The 26,305-nt window shown below is 44.6% G+C and overlaps 2 protein-coding genes across 10 annotated transcripts in view; one reads left to right on the forward strand and one right to left on the reverse strand.

Annotated features, from left to right (window-relative positions):
• UBE2L3 (ubiquitin conjugating enzyme E2 L3) overlaps nt 1-26,305 on the reverse strand; it is a 243,152-nt gene that overhangs the window by 45,903 nt on the left and 170,944 nt on the right. The window contains exon 8 of one of the 2 annotated variants that reach the window (XM_084491615.1): nt 4,227-4,372. The gene's annotated coding sequence lies outside the window, so the exon portion shown is untranslated. Of the gene's footprint in view, nt 1-4,226; nt 4,479-26,305 lie in introns of those variants that run through there. The other variant, XM_084491616.1, reaches the window with a different exon arrangement.
• HIC2 (HIC ZBTB transcriptional repressor 2) overlaps nt 22,438-26,305 on the forward strand; it is a 74,597-nt gene continuing 70,729 nt past the window's right edge. For 3 of the 8 annotated variants that reach the window (XM_084491599.1, XM_084491598.1, XM_084491600.1), the window contains exon 1: nt 22,464-22,781. The gene's annotated coding sequence lies outside the window, so the exon portion shown is untranslated. Of the gene's footprint in view, nt 22,782-24,272; nt 24,641-26,305 lie in introns of those variants that run through there. The other 5 variants (XM_084491597.1, XM_084491601.1, XM_084491607.1 and 2 more) reach the window with 5 other exon arrangements.

Below are 26,305 nucleotides of genomic sequence, written 5' to 3' on the forward strand. Positions count from 1 at the left end.
CGGAGCGAGGTTAAATGATGTGCCCAAGGTCTCAGAGGACAAGCCTCTGGATTGGGAAAGGAACTTGTACCCGTGACTGGGATCCACCCTGGTAGATTCTCCATCCTCTCATGGCTTGCAAAGAAGTAACAGCAATTTATCGTCCTTAATACAGCTCTGAGCCTGCAGTTTCTTCCGTCTTCCCTAGCTACTGCTTGGCGGGGTTTAATAGCAGCTAGCTTCTCTCTCTCCCTCCGCTTCCCCCCTTGTTTTTTAGGGTTTAAAGAAAAGCCTTGAAAAGATCTGGATTTGGCTATGGGGAAGTCTAGAGCTCATGCATGGGCTCTGCAAATCCTTTGTCTATCGGAAGTTTTGCTGTTTACAGGCTGAAAGGGAGACAGGCCAGGATTTGCTGTGTTCACAGAGGTATGTACTTTGGGGTTTTATCCAGCCCCATACAGAAACAGCAGATTACATGGCGCTAAACAAACCTCCGTATGTCCTGAGGAAAAAAACAGGGGAAGGCAAGGAGAAGGAATAAGAAGATATATGTTTTGCCAGGGCAGACTTTAGTCTATTTTCAAATGTTAGAGGAAATCAACAACCAAAAGGGATCATAAACAATCCAGTCAGAACTAGTACATCTTCAGTAAGACCACATTTTAAAAGTATGATTCCAGCTCTGTAAACTATTTTACATATTTAATTTATGCAAATACCTACACCCATGAATATGATTTACCTTTGCAAAGTTATGCTCACGTTTGCAGCATTGCAAGCCACATTTTAAACAAAGGTTCAGATCTCTGTCTTTTACCTCCTTTCAACAGCACTGACACATGTACAGGGAACACTGCTTACTACAGTGACAACTAAGAAGGACAAGAAGTAACCCTGTGATGATTTAAGTCCAGTTTTGAGCTTGTGATGGTGTAAGTCTGGAGGGAAAATCACTGAATTTTGTGCAACAGAATCAGTCCCAAGAAGCGCAAAAAGCATTTACAAAGCAAGATTTTCTGTAATATGGTCCATTGGCTTTTGATAATAAAAAACACATTGTAAATGGCCAAGAAATTAATCTTTAAAAGGCAGCTGTAGCCCATGTGTATTAACTATTTTTTCAAAGACATTTCCTCTGGATTTTTGTTACCTTCTTTAATACGTGTTTCCAGCCAGCAGAGATGTTATGCTCTGTGGGCGAAATATAATATGCATTTTTAAAACATTTATAAATATGTATACACCCTATGGACTCACATGGCACTGTAGGAGCTGTGTTCTGGTCTGCCTTGAAATGAAGGCAGTCTTTAAAAAATAATTACAAGTATAGTAAGGTGTACGTTCAACACAATGCATGGGGATTTAGCCAAATAAATTTCATTAGCACTAATGAGAGGTGTGCAGCTAAAGCCCTGCATATCAAGACATAATGCATAAAGAAAAGCCTGTCTAATGATGCAGTTACTTATTAAACCAGAACAGCTCTGAAGGGCATGCATGTTTATCTATTTTTATTTATTCCTTTTCGAAAGAAATGAAATGCACACACACACATACACACACACAAGAGCATCAATATTCTACGCAACAGAGTATTTCTAAATTTTGATATATTATTATATTGAGAAATCATTTAAGTGATTCTTTAGCCATTATTATTTTCTGCAACAGTCATGATTAAAATGTCCCTTGAGGACATAAACCAGAAACATGCAAATAATTTGACTATGTGCTATGGCACTTTTGTGCTAGAATAAACAGGTGTGATAATAAAGGCGTTGGTGGGATATTTTAGTTGAGTTGAGACTGTGACATGTACTACTCAAAGCTGGGAAATTCTCTACCTTGTTTTCTTTGCTATCACTTTTGTCTTTATAAAACTTCTTTCCTTTTCTCAACAGCAGGGCATGCAGAGGGCACACAGTCTGTGTTATGGGAAAGCCGTGTATTTAGTGCATGCATGGAGGTCAGTAACTGGGTATTTTTCATCAGAGTTTTGTTAATTTCTGGACGTGAAAGGATGCATTTTTATTTTGGTTGTGCTATCTGAAGTAATTGTTTATTTTCTTCTGTGGATGGCAGGTAGGTTCCTTTGCTGAATAGATACAACGTGCATTTGCTGCCAAGTTCAGGGTCCGAAGATGCTGCTCCGATGTATCATTTCAACACTTCGATGCCATCTACTAGATCATTGTGTTATGGGGCCAAGTTAGGGCCAGCAGGGTAAAGGCAATTTATAACCCACATAGTGACATCAATCTAACCTAGCAACCTCCCTAGCAACACTGCCAAAGCATCACAATGTGGCCCCTATAGCTCAGATGATATGAAGATAGTAGCATTGTTAGGGTGGGAGGTTGCCACTTTGGCCTAGCAACAAATAACAGCCTGACCTTGGGATCTATTGAAAGCTGAGAAGCCAAGCAGAACAGAGGGAGAACCACCAAATGAAAACCCACGGGTTCCTGCCTGTTTCTTTTATGTAACCTAAACAAATTCTTCAGAGAAAAATATGGCTATGCTTCCAGACATGGTGCATGCATATATATTCAACATTGCTTTTCCACATGGCTGCTTACGAGCTGTACAGCTTTTATGCTGTGGTTTGGAAATCATAAAATCTGGGTGCAGGCAAATGACAAGTATAGAAATCACTACAGCCAGCTCAGAGTGGTGGCAAATGGGTTGCATGTTGCTGTTAAAGTGCACTGATGTGTGAGGGCTCGATGCACACAGGTATGGCACATGGTAATCCATGGGCTACACGCACGCCAGGCCTTAGGTTCACTCAAGAAACCTAGCTGGAGCCAGCTTATATGCAGTGTTTTGTCACTGAAAATAATGAAATGGATATAAATCACATCCCCCCCCTTCCCTTTCTTCTTGTTACTCATTCAAATGAGCCCCCTATACATGTCATTGTGCCAGTTCACCACAAGCAGCTGCTGAAGCAAGGTAACGTTTCTCTCCCTTATATACATCAAGTGCAGGGCATCCTCTGAACACACTCTGGAGCTATAAGGAGTTGCACCTGACCTTCTTGATGTTTCCAGTTCCTAACCATAATCCTATACTTCTGGTGTTTGTAACTGAATACCACTTACAGCATCTTGACAGTTACAGCGATTCAGAGGCAACTGAGAGAAACAAATGGAAAGTGTGGAAAAAGTAAGTGATGTGTTTGTTTCTGTGCAGGTGGCACTGAATGAGTATATGGTGATGGAGGTTACCTCGTGCTGAGCCTCCAGCCACTGTTTGGTCTTGCTTAAAAAAATCTATAACAATATTAGCCCAACAGTTCCTGTGAATCATAAACCATGTCATTTCAAAGCTATCCTGTACAGTGACTGCTTCTACGACCAACCAGTGGGGATAATTCACCTCCCCCTCCCGGTTTGCTGGCTTTAAGCTACCAGCTGGCCAGTGCAGGGAAGCTCAAATTGCAGCTGCCTTCACCCTGTTTAGCATTCAAGATAAACAGATGACTTTGGTTTTCAGCAACAAAATATTGCAATGGAACTATTTTATTTTCAGAAAAGCTATTTCTTTTGTTAAAGTAAATATTTGCAAAAATGCATGCATCTGTGTGCATCTGTGTGTGCATTAGACATGCACATATTTATATATAATTATATATATTTAAATGGGGATTTTTTTAGGTTTTTATTATCTTCTATTTTGTGACTTGTTTCCCCATTGTATAACACTTGGTATCACTTTCAGTTTATAACTTCACTTGAGAGAGTAGCCACAAGCCACAAATAGTCAATTGTACACTAGCAGCAGACTTTAACAAAGGGACTGATAGAGCTGAACTGGAAACGGTATGTCTATACTGCAGTCACTGCCACAGTAACCACAACCATCATTTTGGTAACACAAAATTGGGTAATTTATCTTACAAAAATGTAGTGTAAGTTTCATAATACAATATAGCATCTATTAAATCCTTTTTGTTTTCTGTTGAGACCATGACAAATTCAGACATTGTGCAAAAGTGCATGGAAGTTTCTCCTTTTGCACATTTCTTAAACTGAAATGTCTATATGCATTGAAAAATAGTGGGCACTGGGAGAAACCTCTCATGTTTTAGTGCCACTTTATCCATTCCATACTTCTTCAGACTGAAACTGGCCAGCTGGATTTTTCAAATACCTTGAATTTCCCTTAACAGCCCGTGTTGCAGATGTGCGTACCCAAACGGTAAAGCAGAAAGGGTGCAGTGGTAAACAAAGCAGCGTGCCTACCTCCCTGTGGTGCAGTGCTGCTGGGATTCCCATAGACACAGAGCAACATAAAATTTCAGCTCCCTGAAGGGCTTTCCTGCCCGTCTGCTCTTCCTCCTCCTGCTGCTGTCCCCGTGGCATGGTCTCCTCAGAGGGCAACTTCCAGGCTGTGAGAGAATGGGAGGAGAATGGGAACATGGATGAATTCTTACAGACCGACCATATGACTTTCCCCATGTGTTTCCCACTAAGCTTCTCGGTCAACAGTGGTAATCTCTCCCTAGCCCTAATGCTGGCTTTCCCCATGGGTCTAGAGGCAGCTCCCCAGCAGTAAACGAGCCTTCCCCCCGCCCTTTTCCATCTCATTTCCTTCCCCTCTTTGAACCACACTTCCTGAGGCAGGGCAGGGTCGCGTGTGGAAGTTTCTCCTCCATGCAGGGCTGCCAGAGAAGGAATGGTCGCTCCTGGCTGTGTGTCTTTTCCTTGGCACGGTGTTTTGCCACTTTGTGGAATACCGTGTGAAGTAGACTTGCACAAAATAGCAGAAAAGCAGCTCATTTCCTCCTCCTGCACCCGCTTTAAACCCCCTGCCATGGCAGCCTGACCTCTCGCCAGTCCCAGCCACTGCATTTGAAAGTTCCAGCTCCAAGCATCCTCTGCTCTGCTGCAGTGACTTCAGCCAGAGCAAGAGCCCGGTGTAATGAGGAACCAGGAGGAGATTCAACAGGACCCAAGGCCAGGAAAACAGCTTGATCTCTGCTTAAAAAATTCATTATGATTCATTTTTTTTCCAGTTCTGAAACTGAGTAATTGAGGCGAGTCCAGAGTCAGTCCCAGGTACTTAGAGGATGAGACAAAAGACTCTTCATGAATGTTTCAAGATCAGGCAATGCTTTCACATGACAGAGGTTAGGACTGCCTTGCATGGCTTTGTGGATGCGTGTACACTTAACATTCTTAATAGCTTTGTTATTTAAAAATAAAAGTAATCTTTAAAAATAAATACACCTGACTAAATACTTAAAATTCTTGTCCTTTCCCCTACAATTCATTCATAACTAGCATTGAAGCTGGGCCATTGCAACTGGGAGAAGTGAATGATTCTTCAGACAAGATACAAACACACTCTGCTAAAAGCAGACAGATCTGAGCATTAATGAGCACGTGGGGCTGGGGCAAGATGACAGCAAACTTGGGTTTGGATCTGGGATTTATTCCACCTGCGAAAGGGAAGATGATGGATGCAGAATCTGGGACCCAGTATACATAGAGTTATCTGTGTCTGATGCAAATATAGGGTCCTCTTTGGTGTAAATCATGGTAAACCTCATACACAAGCACTTGGGAAAGCGCAGGCTCACTCAAACCCATTCATTCTTGCACAGGAGGGAAAAAGAAGTGGCCCTGCATTTGTGAGAGGAATGTAGCTATATATAAGGATCTCCAGTGCCTGCGGTTAATGCCAAGGTCAGCTCCAGCTGACACCCGTGCCTGAGGCTGTGGGGGAAGGGGCTGCTGTACTCTGCAGTGGAGCCACAAGATGTCAGGAGACTGCTGCTGTGCTGCTGCTGCTGTGCTGAGCTGAGCTGCGCTGCTGCTGCTTTGCTGCTGCTGCTGTACTGAGCTGAGCTGCTGCTCTGCTGCTGTGCTGAGCTGCTGCTCTGCTGAGTTGCTGCTGCTGTGCTGCTGTGCTGCTACTTTGCTGCTGCTGCTGTGCTGAGCTGCTGCTCTGCTGCTGCACTACTCTGCTGCTGCTGCTCTGCTGCACTGCTGCTGTGCTGGCACCAGGGTCTGGGAGCTGCCTGCAAGCTCCTACTGTCATTTCTGGGGGCCAGCTTGCTTCTCCAGTGGGCTATCCAGCCTCCTTCCTGCGCCCCTTCATTTCTTGATGACAAGGTGTCACCAAGGAAATGAAGAACCCTCTACCTTTTGACAGCTTTTCCCAAGTCCCTATTTTACAGCTTGCTAACTCCCTCACCGTGTATCTACATGCAGCTTCCTCTGTTCTATCTGACTTTATCTGGTTGAGTGTGTTCATGTTCTCCACAGGGTCACTGGTGGTTACTTCATGCTATGAGGTCACTGATTCACCTCCTTGTTTTCAGAACCCGCCCTACAGCCCCCTGAAGTAAAACTGAAAACCGGTCATATGTGAGAAAAGAGCAGTTTGCAAGTACGCTCGCAATAAAAGGGTAAACAAGATCTTACTTGGGACTGTGCCTGGGCTTGCATCCAAACACGTTGTGCTCTACCTTTAATATAGAAGGATGCTTATAAAATGCATTTCATACTCACTGCATGCACTCCTCCAGTGAACACCCTGATAACCAGACACTAAGCTGGGTGCTATGTGCAAATCCTGCAGGAAACTGCTGGAGGAATAAATCCTTTTCCTGCACTTAAAGCACACCCCCGTGCTAGTTCCTGCATGTCAGACAGCCAGACCACAGCTGTGCACGCTTCTAAAGCAGCAATGCTCGTTCCACATGGTTTAGTTCAAGCAGGTGGTATTTAGGGTGTATATGACTGCTGCGAAATTGCACCTACATGTAATTCCTTTAAACATTCCTTCAGATCCAGCCTGGTGCAGAGCCAGCATCTATCTAATGGACTGACAGAGTGCTGTCCAAAGGGGAGCAAGTGATCCCCATTTTGTTGCTCCTGCCAGACCAAAACCGAAATGGTGGCCCAAGGAGAGGAGCAGCATCCCTCTCCCCCTCACAGGCACACTGCCACTTACCTGCCTATACTTGCAGAATTGAAATTCTTTTACGGAGAAGCAATTTTTTTTCCAAGTGTAAAACTGTTTTAAGTAGAAGATATGTGTCGCCAGATCTGCACAGTGCACAAACTGGACTGGGAATTTCAGGGGCCAGTGCTGTATGTGGTTGTTATTCTCATCCCCTTGCTCTGGCTGTAAGCCATTGCTCGTCTGAATCAGGAACTGTCTGTGAGCGTAACAGAAACACAAGCCACTTACCTGCAGGGAAGAGTCAGTCCCTTCTTCCACGCTAGGAACTTTATCTCCCTGTATGGTAAGTGCTGCAAAAGCTCAATTGCTTTGGACAATCTCCACTGTTAAGATACTTTCTGGTATGTGTTACATCTGATTACCCAAATGGCTACAGCAGTATACCTCCAGAGACTCCAAGGAGACCTGAAAGCCTTTGTTATATGGTGGCACTGCTGGTGCCAGGAAAGGATGAAGCAGTGCCACTGAGGTACCCCATCCTGTTCATGATCTGATCTTGACTGTATCTGAGTCCCTCAGCTTCTGGATACTGGACAGACACAGTGAAGTCTCTCTTTTGACACTAAGCAGCATCTGCTAAGATCTAAGAAAATCAGAAGACGCTAGAGAAAAATGAAGAGTACAAAATTTGTTAGGGTGATAGCACGTTTGCCAGGGCAACTTGAAGAAATACAACACAAAGACCAGCTTGTCTTGCTCCACATTGAAGAGTCATTGCCAGGGATGTCGAGGTGGGATGCAGAAATGGATGTTAGATAATTCGAAAGCAAAGCACAGGTACTGGCCTACAAGATATTTTCATGCACTGAACACTGCAACATTCAGCTCAGTAGAGACTGGAAATTTTCATTTCACAGCTTTTGACTTGCTATGTGAAATGACATGAAAACCACCAAGTTTATGTTCACATCAAAAAAAAAAGAAAAAAGAAAAAAAAAAGCACCAAAAAACAAGCACAGATGGCACCGTGTCTTTCTGGCAGCGTCAGCAGGTTGTATAAGGATTAAGCAGGTAAGAAGGGTGAAATGCAGGCCCCATGCCTGCCACTCATACAGCTCTGCTGCTGGAACTGATTTCGGCAGCATTGCTATTCTCTCCGTCCTGTCCTGTCTCCCACACGCTCATGCTCTCTGTCAGGCCTGAAGCTCATTAGTGGAGCAGTGCAGGATGCTCGCTTTGTCACTCTGCATTTGGTGCCTTGTAACTAGAAAATTTGTTTTCAGCTCTGTTAAGCAAGCGACTGACTAGCAAGTCAACTAGGAACATGAGTTATTTGGGAAACAGAGAAGTTACAAGCTCCTCCTCCGCTTTCAGCCCCACTGAATGCATCTGGTGCAAGGATGAGAGAAGGCAGGGAGTTAATGAGTGATGAGTGCTGAAGTTAAGTGGGAAAGGAGGATGTTTACAGGTCTGATCCTACTACCCGGCAGGTCAAGTTTTATGTCAACTTACTGCTGTAACTGTGAATTCTGAATTGAGCACTGATGTGTGAGAATGTACAAGTTGTGCAGGACAAGGCTGTAAAATTCACAGTATTTACCAAATTCTGCATTTGTTATCGTAATTGAATACCTGTATTTTATGAGGAAGTAGAGCATGCAGACTAATTCTTACTGCTGCCAATTACCGAAACATCAGGGAAGCAAGAATTACAGCCCTCTGCCTCTTTTAGGGATGGTGCACACTTGCTTCATGTAGAGCTCGACTGTTCTGTCATAGACATTTCTTTTGTGTGATTGCAATGTAGACCAAGCTCTGTTAACAAAAATTGTATGGCATTAGTTTTGTCGCTGTGACACCAGACTGGTGACAAAAATATTAATGTATTTGGCATTTTGAGTTGGCAAGCATTGAGAAATTATGGCACTTTCATTTTATCTTAACAGCTTATTTCCCAGAACGGTAGGGAGAAAGCTGCTAGATATCAAAACTGCTGGTTACTGACACTCTTGTACTTTAAAAGCAATTCTTAAAGAAAGCAAAGATAATGCTATCAAGAGCTGGTAGATAAAATTCTGCAGCATAATCTAATGGGATGTTTTTGCTGTTGTTATAAATAAAGTTTTTGATTCTGTAGATCCTGACTCCTTATTCATTAAGTGTACAGTTTATGTTCTGTGATACATATTAGTTTCTTCCAAGAGAAACTGCTTGGAGTTTTGTAAACTTACAGTTTGTTACCAAGTCAAGTAAGAAAGGTTGAACCTTAATAACCCTGACAATTAACTAACTTCCTCTATTTCAAGTAAGACCTTCCTTCCACTGCACCCAGCCCTCACCTTACCAAGCACATCCCAGGTGTTGCAGTACCTCCTTATCAAGACTGCCTTTTCCATGCAAATGTCTTACAAACCGACTTCCAGCTTGAAGCAAAATTTCTTGTGACTACATGGTGGTGGTATCCTGTCTGAACTGAAAACTGCGGGCTGACTACTTGCACGGTTGTGAGCAGAGAAAAAAATGTATTAGTTTCAGTGAAGCTTGTTTCCATGTTCAGAGTAAGACAAGCAGAAGATGCAACAGATTAGGGCAGCTGAAATGAAACTTCCCTATAAATATTTGCAATTATTTTCAAGAAAAATATTCTTATTACCCAGCAATATCTTGCTTCATATATGATACCAAGCATTTTAATAAGTGAACTCTCGCACTGGTTAGAATGAGTTAGCACTTTTTTACTTTCTGGGAAAGTTTTTTTTGCAAAACCACCCGACTCAGGCTGAGCATTAGCATGATGGATCTTTTTAGAAATAAATATTAAAAGAACCTGTGTTCCACGAGCCCAGCCCTTTCGCATGGAAACAAGGACAGCAATGTATTAGGACCGCTGCATGGTGTAGTGTGGTTTTGCACCTCACGTTGGTGGAAAAAACAAGTCAACAGCAGCCCAATTTGTAAACCAATTGCTGCTTCTGGAACTGATGGTCTCACGCTGCTAACTGGGGGTCTAGCAGGATCAGGTGTTTGACTGCAGCGATGACCAGACAAGGACAAATTAAGTGCTATCCTGAGCTGCAAGGGAAATATTACATTTCTTGCTCTACGTTAGCAACACCGAAGTTTTCATTTAGACTTCAAAGGCTTACACAGAGGCCAGAGCAGCATGTTGCTCTGCGGTGAGTTTACATCAAAAAGCAACAATGCTGGATTGAAAAGAAAACAAAAAGCCACTGAATTTGCTCTTGCATCGAAAAGACCACAAACTCTGTGAGCATTTGGCAGCGGTCATGTGACGGCCTTCCCCTGCCTCTGTTTGGTGGATTATCGGCAAAACTATTCGGACACACACACATGACCTCACAAAAATGTGCAGTAGCAAAAATTTACTTTTTCTCAAGCCAGAAAGGGAACATTTTTTTTTTTTTTTTTTTTCATAAGAGAGACCTTGCTTTTGCACTAGTGATTGGATTAGGTAATCACTAATTAGATGAAGTCATCACTTTCTATGTCACATATATCCAGTATTTATGGAGAATTTGCTCTTTCTAATTAACAAAGTAGGAATAGTTTCTCGACAAACTTCATTTTCCTGAAACTAAGAGCCTTGAATTTGTTCCACTTTTGATCTTTCTTCGGTGGCTATGTTTGCTTTACATTAAAATAACTTCTAACATTCCCATTAAGGATAATCCCTCCAGCAGCCACAGTATGACATTTCTATATTAATCTTTTAAGCATTTTAGAAAAGCAAGGTTTCATGTTTTAATAATCACAGTGTTTTTCTCCAAGGAGTTGTAAAAATTTATGGGGCCTTTCTATCCTATTTGACTTCTACATCTTTAGAGTTTGGTGCTAATGGCCCATTCAGCCTGCTTACTCTTTGACTCCTTTTTTATTTCTTTTTCATCTTCTTACAAAAGAAAAATTGCTTCCGTGCCTTATGCTGTTGCAGATGCTATTCAAGTGGTAAGTAATTTCAACCAACTAGCTGAAGAAAACCCACAGTTTACCCTCATCTTGGAATCACTTGGGGGTCTCCACTGTAGACATGTGCATTTAAGCACTTTAATTCTTAATTAAGAACAAAATATAGCCATTTGTTTAGAGCAGCAAAAGCGGAAACAGCAATATACATACATACATGTTAGCACGTTACCGAGCCATTAAAAAAGTTATTTTTCTGCTTTAAGATTTTATCCTATTCTTGCTTTTTTTAGCAGAAAAATAAAAGAGGTGAAGTATTTATGCTTATTATAATTTTAAGATGGCCATAAAAGTGGTTATGCAGTGCCCCTAGAAGCACTCTTGTCCCAAACCAGTCATGCTTTGTTCTACGCAGCGCCAGGAAAGCCACTGAGACTACTAAAAATCCAGCCACGCAATCACAGTAACAAAACCAGCAAATTCCTTGCTGTGTCACCTACACCTCTCTTACTGCTCACCATCACATGTTCTGAGAACCAAGTCTCAGCCCTTTAGGACAAAGCAATTTCCAAAGCAGAGAGAAAACAATATGCCCTCTTTAAGTTATGTTTGTCTCTGTTGATTTCTCCTGCTGAAATCCCTGTGTCTCAGCTAGGCAAGTCTCACAGCACTTGTGGTTACGAAGGACAAAGCCAATAAATACACTCTGTTCCAACGCAGGTGGAAGGCATTCAGCAGGATCAATTTCCTGTGAGATGCTTCGTGCAAGAAACAGGTTGACGTGCTTCGCACAAACGGCATTATCATCAGAAGAGTCCCAAACTTGGTTTTAGCCCTTACTGAAGCCACCATGAGTCAGTTCTCAACTGCCTACCCCGCAGAGAACCAAGGGGATCAGGAAGCTTTGCAGCACTTTATGTAGCAACAGTTACCTGTTTCTTGGTGCAGTCCCACTGTGACCAGCAAAGATACTGGGACAAGAGGATAAGGAACAGAGCAGTCAGCAGCACTTTGGAGTGAGTTTGCTAATGAAGGAGACAGAAGTTTCATGGGCTGGGAACACTCACCGGGTAAGCTGCAGTAACTCTAGAGGAGTGGGAAAATGTAGTTTCAGTTGCATATTCAGGACTGCAATCAAAGAGATAAGTGCCAAGAAAATCTGCAGCATCCAGAAACTGTCAGGGTTGTCTTGCCACAGCTTCCTCGGTGATCTTATCCTAAGACAAGTGTTTCATAACAGATTGAATGATAGCTAGACTGCGTGTGTAAGAATATACCAGGAGGATGCAAGTCTTTTTTTGCACCAGAAAGCTCCGTGCCATCCTCAAAAAAAGATCCTGTCAATCACCCCTGCCAGAGTCAGCAGTGCCCCAGTGCCCTGCAGCCCAGCAGGCAGATGGGGCTCCCTGCACCACAGCCTCTGTGCCTTGCTGCGTGCACACAAAGCCAGTCGCAGGAGTGCCTCTGGATGATCCGCAGAGGCGTGGGTTGCTCAGCTAAGCAGGGGAGTGGGATGCAGAAATGCCTGTGCTCCAACCAGTTTCTGACACGGCCTCCTGTGGCCCAAGGCACGTCACGCTGCTTCTCAGCCTCTGGGCAAGTTCCCAATTCCTAAAGCAAACCTCGAGCACTTTCAGACGTGCTGTTTGAGGCTCCAGGAGAAGGGGGGGAGCTGGCAGAAGTGCCCAGCTGTTCCGCTCCAGCTCCCCTTCCTTCTGCGCGCCCCTCATCCAGCCCCGGGGGGAGCACCGAGTCACTTGGTATGCAGCAAGGTGCGAGGGTTTCCTTCAGGAGCCATCCTTTGTCTCCTGCCTCTGGGAGAGCAAGTGCAGCGGATCTGTTCTGCTGGATGGAAAGGGCAGCGGTGTTGCTCTTCTGTTTCACAACCACAGACTTTTTCTGGTCCTTTGCTACTGCAGAATTTTCTTTGGGCTCATGTTTGCCCAAGCACTTGGAACAAAGATGTGCCACTTCGTTTCTCTAATTGTACAGCTATGACTGTTAAATTTCCTGCTCCGTATCCTTCTCTAGTGTTTGTAAAGCCATTGAAAAATATAATGTCTGAAATGCTGCATTTCCACTGACAATCTATAGGTATCTTTCGGCAAATAGTGTAGATGATAGATATTGTTTTGCTCTCCACATAAAATTCAATCTTCGGCGGACTTTTGGGATAAGTAGGCTATTACCAGGCAACGTGTTGCACAGTTTGCAAACTTTACATCAAGGAATGGAGCCAGCAGCACAATTTAGAAGCTCAGAATTCGTCACCAGAAGTTAAGCAAAAGATGAAAATATTTTGCTGTTATTCAGCCCAGAGTTCTGCTGGGGATCTCCCTGGCATGTTAATGCTGCATGGGTGGGACTGGGTGGCCACTGCAGTGTCTTTGGTTTTCCCAGTCCATGATATTTATAGTTCCCTGTCCCTGCACCATCCTGTCACCCATCACTGGTTAGGGCAGGCTAAAAGCTGCTGTAAATGACAGTCTGGCCCAGAGGCAATAAAATAGCACCTGCAACTCCCATTTTTATCTGGGTTTCTCGTATGTTGCTTTGTACATGCATTGTCCTTAAGCTCAAATGGTGTGAGAACATTGCCAGAGATAACGTGCCTTCACAGAAACTAAAGGAAAAAACAGTACAAATAGTAAAAAGAGGAGTGAGAAGCACAGTTTGCATTCCCATATATAATCCCTAAACTGGTATTATATCTAGAAATCCACAAGAAACCTCACTCAGCTGTTGGTGCTGATACAGAAAAGAATGAAAAGAAATTGCCCCAAACATTCATAACCACTTTTCTGTCTGCTCTTGAAAAAAAAAAAAAAAAAAAAAGGAAAAACAAAACCCACCACCAATCTCTTGTTCTTTGTCCTCTGAACTGTAGTCACCTTGCATTACACGGCATGAAATGACTAGCCAGGCTCCCCATTGTCGTCGGTGTTAATCACAGAAGATGAATATGAACTGACCAACAGTGTTTTTAACCTTGTTTAACAATGTCAGGCACTGGGCTGGATTCTTCTCTTCCTTTCTCCTGTATCATTCCAGCAGCTCCAGTGTAGTTATTCCTGATTTACACCAGCACCAGTGAAGTCAGAATCTAACAGAAAGGCATTTTCAAGAAGGAAAAATCCAACAACACGTTTGAAATATAAAAAAGAATGAGAAATAATACCAAAACACAGTGAATTTCTTATTTTTTTTCCACTCGGGTGCACACAACAGACACTTTCCATGAAAACAACATAGCATGTGCTAGAGTAAGACAGGCTGGCCTCTGAAGCAGATCCCTGCCAGCATAAAGCAAAATATATTTTGCTCATGTCTTTTCACTAGCATTCATAAACACTTATGCAAAATCATAGCAAATACTGTCCACATTGGTACCAAACCAGAAAACGTTTCTCTGGTGGTAGAGGAACTTTTATCTTCGATCACCAGTGCCCTGCTGGCACTGGAGCATATTTATTTTTTTAGCATTCAGTGACCTTTGGAACCAGTAAGTACAGAGGGCTGCCAAGCTGCCCATGGGCTCTCCCATGCCAGTCTTTATCTGTTTGACAAGAGGTAAATAGGGCAGGTAGCAGCACCCTGCAGGGACCATGCCCCGAGTGCACGTGTGTGTGTGTGTGTGTACCATGTGAGTGTGCCTGGGGACACACACACTGATTCTGGGGCCACCGATACTCAGTTTATGCACACCCATGTGTGTGCATGTAATCAAGGGGACTGCACCAATCTATAATGGGCAGGCAGAAGTAACACTTTGTCTCTCATATATAATTGCTACTGTATAATACAAAAGGAGGTATTGCGTGTCCATTGGATTTAAGGAACAGTCTTCACCTGGGTACAACATGTCCTAATATTCTGGTCTCCACTTTACATAGAAATGAGCCTTTTTGTTGTCCTTGCCTCTTGTCATTATCTTCTTCACCACATTAATTACAAACACTGCTGTGAACTGACCAAACGTGGAGTTCTTCCTGGCTTTACATTTTACACCAGGGCAGTGCTAACTCTGGGGAGTTTGCATTGCCTGACTGCTCCAAAGCAATTCCATTTTTTCCTGCTAAGCTCCCAGCTGGAGAGGCACGTGTTGTCCTGAGCTTGCTACTCCCATGTGAAGTCCCAGCAGTGACAGTTCACCTAGATGTGACTCTGAAAAAATGCCAAGTTGGGGAGGGAGGAAGAGGTGACTTTTGGTTAGACCTCCCCCAACTCAATCAAGCTAAAACTGCCTATGCCCTTTGCTTAAGTGCCACTGCTTGAGAAACAATCTCACTACGTGTGGCAAACATGTAACCTCAAAGGCATTCAGCTCAAACCAATCCTTCTGCTGTCCCCTGGTCACCGACTGGCAACAAAGCTCCACTTCGACACCCATCTGGCAACCTGTAGAGTTTGCCCTCTATTACATTTTGCTTCTATAAGCACTGCTATTATTGGAACTGCTTACTTGACCATATTGTGTGCTTTACCTCCATCTGACAATAAGTCATTCTTCCAGCCTGCAGCATTAATTACTTATGCATACTGTACACACTGCCATTCAAAGCACACACACAAAGAAAGCAAAAAGATTTTTTGTACAGACAAGTTTGCTGTTCTGTTGTGGGCTTTTTTTTTCTTCTGATTTGTATCAAATGTGAGGACAAGAACAGATTTTATGCTACCTGTAGCTTGAAAATCAATACCACGAATACTTAGAAATACCATTTAACAAACACTGGCTGGCTCTGTGGGTTATTACAAACCATACAAGATACAGCTTGGTATCTCTTTTATCTTCAAAAGAAAGACCATCAAAACATCACTTAAATGTGTGTGTACATGTGTATGTACACACTCACATATACACTTACATGTAAACTCAAAAAAATTAAAGTGGGACCAAAATTAGTCAAAATATACACATGCTTTTGGTGATAAACACTCTCCTATCTATTCCTATTCCTATTCCTATTCCTATTCCTATTCCTATTCCTATTCCTATTCCTATTCCTATTCCTATTCCTATTCCTATTCCTATTCCTATTCCTGTTCCTGTTCCTGTTCCTGTTCCTGTTCCTATCCCTATCCATATCCCTATCCCTATCCCTATCCCTATCCCTATTCCCATGCTAGCTTTAGAAAGCTAGCATCTCTCATCATTACTCTGGGCATCCTGATAAATGAATATCTGTCTTAATCCCTGTGATGAGATCCTACACAACAACAGACACAAAGGTCTAGCAGCGCTTTGTATAATGGCAGTGGTGCCTTTCTATTGCTACTGGAAGAGTTTCATCTGGGATCATCACATTTATCACTTCTGTTACTGCCTCACGTATCCATGGTTCACAGTCATGCACTGACAAACTAATGCATTCAGCTCCTTCCTTTTTTTTTTTTTTTTTTTTCCTTTTCTTTTTCTGTAGTCAGTTTTCTTCCTTGAAGAGAATTTATTTTCTTCATCCTTCTGTATGGGATCCTTTAGAGCTAATAGAGAAACTGACACATCCACAAAACAGTTCCTCTTTTCCTAAATTAGGAACCCAGAAGATGTGGGACAGACCTCCATCCCTGAGGTATCTTACTCTCTTTGTTGAGTACAGAAGCCTTGATGACCAGCTTGGTCATGACTAACTTTTGATGGCTAATGGTGAAGCACATTCCAAATGTATGCTTGTTTTTGCATGGAATTGTATCCAATTTTCACTGCTCGTTGCTTTCAGTGTCTTCCAGCTCACTGTCCATGACATTATGATCTTTTTAATGTCAGTGCCTCTTGATTTCATAGCATCAGACTTTTTTTTAGCACACTCCAGCTTAAATTACAATAGATCATTATAGTAAATATTAAACAAGTTCTGTCTTGAATCACCAGTAATCTCTCTATCCCAATAGTAATCTATTGGCACCTCTCCCTCAGACAATTCCTTATGCATTTTACTGTTCTTGTACTAATCCCCATCTTCACCATCTTAATTAATAACTTCCCATGTGGCATCATATCAAATACTTGACTAAAATCCATATAGATTAGATCTACTACATTTCCTCTTGCTTAGAATATCAGTTATCTCAGCAAAGAAATAGTTCAGGATACTCCAGCAAAATCAGCTTTGTGGTTACATTTTATCCTATTTATCATCTCTTTCGCTCTCCTGTTGTTGGGTTATTTTGTGTGTGTGTGTGTTTTGTTTTGTCTTTGGTTAATTGTATTTTCCTTCAAAACTCTTCTGAAAGCTTGAAATGGTCTCAAAGTCAAGCTAAGGAGCTCAGTGGCTACTTAGGTAATTTTTTATTACTTTTTAAAATAAAAGCATTCTATATATGTACTATTTTTAAAACATGCAAGAACCACCTCCAACTCAAAAGTGTATTTTAAAACTTTGCTATCAATCTGTTGTTTCTCTGGAATTCTGGGATGGAAATGACCTGATCTCCCTCACTTGAATATGTGGAGCTCTTTTATATTTACTTTCACATTTAGTGGGATAATTTCTATTTTCATTCCCTCATTCCAATTAATCACAGTGTTTTTGCTCCCTTCTTTAAATCCATTCTTTCTCTTAAAAGCTATGGCCAAGCTTTCATTTAGATTGTGTGTGCAAAAGTTATCTTTGCTCTTTTCCTTGTCCACACACTTCATAGTAGCACCTGTTCTTTTTTTGTTGCTCCCTGTTTATTTACATGGCTAAAGAAACGTTTCCTTTTTCTTTTAATTTCCTTTACTCAACTACTTCAGTGTTATTTTCAGCAAATCTCCCTTTATTCTTAAGACCTATAAGTTGTTTTTTGTTTTTTTTTTTTTTTTTTTCATCAGATGTTTTCCTTATTTTTTAATGCTCTCCCATAGTCTAGTGAAATTGTGCCATTGCACAGACTGCATTAACTAACAGGGCAGACACAGTTAAATACAGATGTTTTGTAGATAGGTACAAAGTGAGCATTCAGCAATGAAATTCATGGGCCAACAGAAATCAAAGATCTTGGTATAATGGAAGCAATGTTTTTATCTGATTAGAGTAGCAAAAAACCTTGCATCAGCCTCGCGTATGCCAGAATGCCTAGCAAAAAGCTTCAGCTTCTAGCAATAAAAATATTGTATGTTCCTTCTCTTCCAAGGAAATTAAAACTTTCTATCACTAAGAATACAACAGAAGCAGAAGGGTACAAAATGGTACTTTGTACAAGCACTAGATGACTAGCATTGTTTTTCAGGATGTTACCTTCAGGGTTTTTTTTTGTTTTTTTTTTTTTTTTTTTTTTTAGATGGTTTTCTAACCCCATGACTTTTAAAAGAAACCTTAAAATGCAAGCCAATGCAGAGCTGAGTGAATCTGTGATTAGTTGCAGTATAAAACTAGCTCAGAACTGGGGATGTTTGTAATTATTTTTGATACTACGATTTCAGATTACATTTAGAGATTTCGATTTGCCTTGATTATCTGTAAGTTTCCTAAACGACTGTAGTTTGCTTTTCAGCTGCGTTAGAATAAACCTGTGAAAAAATTCATCGTAGAATTTGGGTACTATCAACTTTCGGTTAGTAACAACAGGAACAGATATGAGAAATTAAGGTATCACTATAGAAAGGTCAGAACGAAATATTCTTTGTGTCCATCCACCTGCTGCAGTCAAAAGACCAAAGAAAGCAGTGGGGGAACCAACTCATCCAGTGAACTATATAGGGGCTTCACTGAGGATAGTATATTCATACATAGAGGCATCTGCAGCTAAGAAATGAAAGATTTTCACAACACATCTTAGCATAAAAAAATAGTCTCCCCCACGGACACTTCGAAGTCTGTTGGAAAAGACCTTCCAGACCTGTGTGTCACGCTGCAGAGAGATATTTCTATTGAGGAGACAGGAAAACACCTTCATTTCATGAGCTATCACCGTCTGTTCTGTTGCCATTCAAGCAGAACTCAAAAACTTCTCCCAGGTCACTGAAATGCCTCCAAGGATGCCTGGTTTTGGTTCCTATCTGACATTCTGGTCCCCAGCATTTTTAGGCACTGTCAGGACGACCCCTCTGCAGAGGCAGTAACTGCAAACCACTGCTCAGAAGCGTTTTTATTCCTGGAGCTAAATCCTTTTTCATTCTTGAGGAGCAGGCTGGCCAGCCCTCGCCTTCGCTTTGCTCTCAGACACACTGCTGGGTTGCCATTCTCTGCCCCGTGTGCTTTCCCGAGTTCCTTGAATCGCTGTTTTCTTCCTTTTCACTTCAACTTTTCCTCTCAGCCACCGGTTTACTACTGTAAACAACTGTTTTGCCTGCTAGATGGCACTGGCCATCCACCAGCGTCGGGACTGAAGGCAGGTGGCACTGAAGAGCTGTGAGGGCACATGGCCACACTTCGGTCGTTCCTCTATTGACTTTCTGCAGTGGCATTTTCTTTGCTCAGATTTCTTCATTCCCCATCCACAGCACTGACTCGCCACTGTATCAATTCTACCCACGTCCTCTTCCTGTTTTATGATGAGTATAAACTTGCCATTAGCACCGCTACAGAGGACGGGAGGTGCTCCTGAATCCATCAGTTGGTCGGAAACGATTAAAAACAAACCGAAGCCCTGAAATTCCTCTGGGTTTCTGCCACCACCTTGATTTGAATCCAAATATTTTGCCAGCAAGAACTTGGGGGTAAGCAATATTAATTACACTTTTATGCCTGAAAGCAGCATTACAAAGCTATTTGTGAATAGATACTGAGGGCTAACACACAAGGATGGCATGACATTCCCATGTGCTTTGAATTCTGGTCTGAATTCATTTTATGCAGTTAGGACAAAAATCTTTTCTTCATAGCTACCATGGGCATGTAGTATTCAACGCATTCATCAACACATTGGACTGGGAAGTCGAAGCTTTTATTTGTAGCTGCAGAGCACCCAGCACAATCCACTACCGAGTCCTTACTGTGCGCTTTTTAAAATAAATGTTAAAAAAAATACAGTCAAGCCAATTTTGGAAACAAAGTTAAGCACAAGTATCTATCTGGAACCAAGGTGCCTCTTTCTTTGAAGTGTCCATGAGCTCAAAACATCCTTCCTGATACACTCATTGTGCCACCACACCTGCAAACAGAAGGCCACCGTTGCCTTTTTATTCTGGTCTTTCACCTGTGAATGCCATTCTCCGTGCCGCAGTAGGCATTTGCTTTTCACGTACATGGGCACGGGTTTCACCCGGTGCTAGGCATGCCCACAGTGGGTGTGATTTCCTGGAACTTGAGGGTGTACCCTCTGCTTGGATGGCAAGTTCCCTGGCTGAGGTTGCTTGGAGACACCGTAGGTATCATGGTATCTCCCTTGCATGCCTGTAGATGTTTTCCAGGTAGGTGTGGTCATACTTCTACTTGGCTCATCAGATTCTCCGCAGATGTCCATGGTTCTAGTGACAGCGCCAGGTCTAGCTTTCTCATTAATTCCTTTTCAACCTTATAATTATCATGTATATATGAAGCTGAATGCAGTGTTGCATCCTACCATATCATTTCCAGGTGCCAGACACCTAATTTCTCTCTTTTTTTTTTTTTGTCTTCACTGAGACATTTCCTCCATTTCCTTAGGGATGCTCATGAATTGATCTTTCCCAAACCTTGAAAGGATTCAAATAAAAGTAAAGCTTTTTGCACACCAGCTCCAGCAAATCTTATGATGGGATTTTAGGATGTTTTTCCTCTTCTTCCCAACCTTCTTCGCTCTGTTCACACTTAGAGGTTATCATCTGCATAGCAAAGTTGGCACACAGACTGAAATGCTTATGCCTCAAGCCATTCCTGTGCAAAACCTGGCACCTTTGTTCAGATGTTTGATGAAAGTGGGTTTGAACTAAGACGTGGGTCTGTGAACTGGCAGGGACACACAGACTGTTCTGCTGACTCTGTTTCTGGGGCGGTAAGCTTCTGGGGAAGGAAGGAAGGCTGAGGGCAGGCAGTGGCATTGTTGAGGTCTTGAAATGACACACGGATTCACAAAAGTGAGTCTTTCTAAACTCAACTGCCTAAACCAGCCTGAAATAACTCCAGGATGCATTTTGTTTCCCTGTTTAGGTAACATGGTGCAAGGACTTCTGTTTATTTGCCTACCAATTCCTCTTGCACAGCATGAAGCAAATGGCTACCTACACCTCCCTGGCTATTTGCAAGGCCGCTTAGCTTTAAAATACAGCTAGGAGCAGCACCACCAATCTTAAATTAACTTTCCCGGTGGGGGAAGAGTCTTGAATTGATCCTTATCTACTTCACTGGGTCTTGTGCTGACAGTCAGGTTTGCTGTTCTCACTGCGGTTAAAGTGTTCTGCTCTTTATGGGGTGTACTGTGAACAAACCACCAGTCCAGACCTTTCTGATACGGCTGTTGTGATCTGTCTTATCTTTATTTGCTCCTCGAGCCACTTTGGTAGGGCTGAAGAAACCATCTCCTGCAAAAACACTTTGAACTCTGGATGAGCAACTAAAAAATATCTTTATTATCGGAGAAGGAGAGCTTAGGCTGCAGCTGCGATACAGCTGAGGTGTACGCGAGCTGCAGAGATCTGCACAGGAAGTGGCCGAGAGCCGCTGGTGTTGGAGCTGTTAGGGAATTCTTAGAGCTGTGCTAAATGGTAGGCTCGGCTTCACTAATGAATCACCTTGCTCAGGCTGCAGGGAGTTTTGGTTATGGGTGGCAGGGATGGCACAGAAGGACAAAGAATGTCATCTCACACTTGCAGCTAATACAGTGATTCTCACGTGGGATGGCGGAAGAGCTCTTGTGCATAATTACTATAAAAATGTTTATATGCATTGCTCCTGTATTACAGATTAACTAGCTACTGTCTTTATAACACTGAAGGGGAGAAGAGGAACAAAGGTACAATTCAGAATTCTGCACAGTTGTACTTCGTGGCAATGGTCAGTAAGATTAAAATATCAGTTCACTTAACATTTTACAAAATAGCATTTTGAGCTGGCAAGCTGTGCACATGCTTGGTGTAAGCATCTGAGTAGCCTCTGCTTGCTCAGAGTGATTACTGATGCGCTTAAAGTTAAGCGTGCATGAAAGTCTTTGCAGGACCAGGGATGCAAAATACAAATAACTTTTTCCCTCAATATACTTCCAATAGGTAAACTAACCAAAAAACTAAAACTTCAGATTTCTACTGATTCTATAGGTGCAAAGGCCACGTCTTCATCTGTGTCATGGATGGTACGAAACGCACTGTCAGTCCTTAACAAATAGACAGGAGTGATAAAAAGCTAATATGCAAATTGTGTTAACATGAGCATGCTTTCTTAATTTGTGTATAAAGCTCATTTAGGATTCTGATACATGTGCAAGTTATAATCTCTATAATTTCCCTTAAAACACACTTGAGACCTCATCGGTGATGGGGGAAATAATCTTAATAAATGCCCTTTTTTGCTGCTCAAAATCTGGGTGGGAGCTGCAGTATTTGGGCTGCTGGGAGCCAGTGGTCGGGCTCGGGGCTGGGTGTCGGGGTGTGGGTGGCAGGGAAGGGGGGCGGCTTGGGGTGGGGGAAGCCCTGGTCCCTCAGTGGGAATTACCCAGCTCCCATCCCTCTCCCAGCCCTGCCGCTGCAACATTTATTGCAAAAGCAGGAAATTGCTTATTACTAAACTAGCTGGCAAGGGAGCGGGAGCCGATGCTGTTCCACACTGGCACAGCACTTGCTTAGCTGCTGCTTCCCCTGCCTCTCCTTGTTCCGCTCTTTCTTCTTCTTCTTCCCCCTCTTTCTCTCTCCTCTCTCTCTCTCTCCTCTTCTTTTTTTCATTTTGGCTTCTATTCAAATGTGGGTCAGGGGTGAGCGGCTCCCAACGTCACAAGCTTGCAAGATGGCGCTGGGAGGAAGGCTGTGAGATGAGGAACAGGCTGGTATAAACCGAGAGGACAGGAGAGGGAGAGGAGGAGGAGAGGGGCAGGGGAAGCCAAGCTGCTGCTCCAGATGCAATAAGAAGGTAACGCGGAGCGGGGCGCGGGCGCGGCCGGGGGCGCGGGGCCGCGCGTCCCGTTGGGGCCGGGGGCTGCCGGGCTCCGCGGTGCAGCCCAGCCCCGCTCCCCCGCTCTTTATCCGCCACCCTCTTTCTGTGCCCGGCTGCACCGGGGCCACCCGGCAGAGCCGCCGGGGGGGTGGCCCCTCGGTCCCTTTGCCCTGCGCTAGCCGGGCGGCAGTGCCCCGAAAGCAAAAAGAGGATTTTCCGTGCTCGGTGCCGTGCCCCCTCCCTTCCCTCCCGGTCCCCCCCGGCTCTCCCAACGCGCTGCCCCCGGAGCTTTGGGGTCGGGGCGTGCAGACGGTGCGGTGGCCGCGGCGCCTGGCTGGGGATCGCCGCTGTTGGCTATTTGGTTGGAGCGGCTGGAAACTTTCCCCCTCCTCCCGTGCCATTTGTGTGTGTGTGTGTGTGTATGGGTGTGTGTGTGTGTGCACGGGGGTGCGCTGCCCCTTCCCCGGCGGCGGGGGGCTCGGGGCGGGGGGGCCGCAGCTGCCGCCTGCCCGCCGGGGGTGCCCGGCAGCCCCGGAGCTGCCTTTTCCCCATCCCCACTCGTGCCTTGCAAGTGAGCCGGAATTTTTGTGTCTTTATTTATTTATTTTTAACCCCCCCGAAGGGAAGGAACGGAGCCTCGGGGTGCAGGGGTGGGGGGGGTGGGGGTGGGGGGGCGTGTTTGTGTTGGGAATCTGGCCGTATTGTGGAGGAGAGGGCAGGGAAGGGGCTCCCGGGACTCGCATCGCCTCCTTCCCCCTCCCCTGTCCCTCGGCGGGGCTGCAAGGCGACGGAGCCAGGCCGGCATCCCCCAGCCAAACCCCCTGCCCCTGCCCCACCGGGCACCCCCTGGCCCCGCAGGCACCGCGGTGAACTTTTGCCCCGGCTCCCCCCTTTCCCCGCCGCCCCCCTGGGCCGCTCGGGATGGCGGAGGGAAGGAGCCTCCGGCCCCGCTCTCGCTGCCCGGCGCTGCGGGTCTCTGGCTTTTGTTACGGCACCGGCTGGGATGCAATGGACGGAGCGCAGGAGCGCGCACCCTGCCCGCCCGGCTTTGTGCCCCGGAGGAAATGCACGCCCCCCGCCCCGCCAGCCAGGGCGCAGCGCTGTTCCAAAAAAAATATATAAAAATATATATATTATTAAAAAAATAAATAAAAACGGTCCGTCCGGGCTGGCAGCGCTGTGGCCGGGGCTCGCTCCGCGGTGACGCCGGAGCCGCGCTGCCCGGTCCCGTGTGAACGCGGCGCGGAGCGGGGCGCAGCCCGGCCGGGCTCCGCATCCCGGGCGTGCCGGTGGCGGGGCGAGCCGGGCTTTTTGGTGGTGCTGGTGGTGTTGGTGGTCTGCTGTTTAAGAGAAAAGCAAAGCCTTGGGCGGGGAGACGGGGGGGGGGTGTGGGCGAGCCCGGGGGGTGCGCGGCCCCCTGCGCGGTGCGCGGCCCGGCTGCGAGCCCCGCGGTGCCCGCGGCGCCCTGCTCCCTCCCGGCCCCTTTTGTATGGGGCGAGAGCCGGCGGCGAGAAGTCAATAATTGACCCGGGCTTGGCCGCGGCCCAGGTGGCAGTGGGCACAGCGGCGAGCGGGCGGCTCTCGGCGCGCCCCCCGCGCCCCCCGTTATCGCGGCCGCCAGCTGCGCTCCGCCCGGCCCCGCTGCGCCATCGGGCGCTGGGCTCTGGGTGCCCTGCAAACTTTTCCGCCGCCCAAGCCGCAGCTTTTGGAGAACTCGGCTCGCCCCCGGCGGGCCGCCAGGCTTGTAACTTCACGCTCGGTATCCGCGAGTCGGGAGGGTGGACGCGGCTCGGCATCAAATTAATGAATTGGCTGAGGAAGCGAGGGGTTTAGCGGTGGGTGCTGCGACCGCCCTGGATGGTGCTTAGCTGTTAGAGTGGCTCAGAGGGAGCAGCCAGAAGGCAGAGGGAAGAGCATCAAAATTGCATTCTGCTAATAAACTGTCCTTTGACCAAAACTGGTTTAAATTTATTGCGGAATGCTGTTTATATTTGAATGGCTTCCATGTTTTTCCACAAATTAAAGGGGAAAACAATATGCAATAGTCACTTTCGTTGGAAAATGTCAGAACTGCGAGCAGATGTTTGCTATGCTTGATAAATACAGTGTATAAACAACTAGTATTTCAGGATGACTTATTACTATTTTTTATGACTCAGAACTATTGTATATGCTACAGCGGCTCTGGAGAGAAAGCTGTAAATGGCTCCTTAGGATTTCACAGCAAATCTACATGGAGAAAATGACATATGGAAAGAAAATTGACTTATTTCCACAACTGCAAGTGGCCTCCTTTTTGCGCCTTTTCATTAGCAATCTAATCCTAAAAGCATTAGGAGCAATTATTTGCAGTGGTGCCTGACATTCTAGGTCTAATTATTTAAATCAGTTTAACTTTTGATGGTTGACCCATCAGGTCAAATCTGTGTGCCCTTTGTTATATTTATTAAAAAAAAAAAAAAGGAGGGGAGGGGGGTCTTCAAACTTGCCACCTGCCACTGACATATCATTTTAGCTCCGGAGGAGATCAGCATTAAGAATAAGCAACCTCTTACATTTGTTACTTTCCATTCTAACACGGGTAAGGAAACCCTACATGAGCGCCGTGCTCTTTTGCATCTAAAATGCATTGCTTAATCACGGCAGACTTGTGTGGCTGGAGGGGTGCAAGCAGGAGGAATGGGAGAATCTGAGGATACAGCAGGTTTTTCTTATGTCACGCTTCCTAATCTATGTGAAATGCAGATGAGGCACAGATACATAAAAGGGATGATTTTTCAGTGTTTGGGGAAAATGCTTCTGCCAAGGAGCTGGGTGAGCTCTAAATCTTTAATGCATAAAGACATAGCTCATGTTAGTATTCACATACGTTGCTGGGCAGAATGACTTATGGATGTATAGATAGTAATAAGTATGGCAAGATGCTTCAAGCACTTGGTATCACGTGGTGCGTCCTAGTGTCAGTGCTGAATTGTTTGGCAGAAGCCAATGTGTGACAAGGGGTGGGGGAGAGAGAAAGAGAGAAAGAGGAGGTTGGAGGCCTTATTCCGGAAGGGTACGCGCTCAGTGCACTTTGGTTAGCTGTTTAGAATGACTGGAACAGAACCTAATGTTAGTCAGTTTGGCTGTGTTAGTCGGCTTGGCTGTGAATGACTGAAACTCCCTAACACGGCTACTGTAGCCCCAAATTGGTGGTCGCAGTACAAAATTTGAAGTTGTAACCAGCAGATCATGCAACAAGAGTTCTTATTTTCTAGCACCTTTACAGCTCACAGTAACTAAGAACTGTCAAACATAAACTGCATGTTGTGCATTCCTTTGACCTTGTCTAGAAAATAGTGCACGGCTACACGGCTATTTTTTGAGCTCTTGCTACCTTCTTTGATGACAGATGTAGAGAAACAGGATAATGTTTGAGAGCTGAAGTACATTTCCATTTGTATCAGAACTCCTGTATGTGCTAACTGCAGTGTTTAACCCTCATATCCAGTCTGATGAAC

This window comes from Aythya ferina, assembly GCF_964211825.1.
Source record: "Aythya ferina genome assembly, chromosome: 17".
Classification (NCBI taxonomy): Eukaryota; Metazoa; Chordata; class Aves; order Anseriformes; family Anatidae; genus Aythya; species Aythya ferina.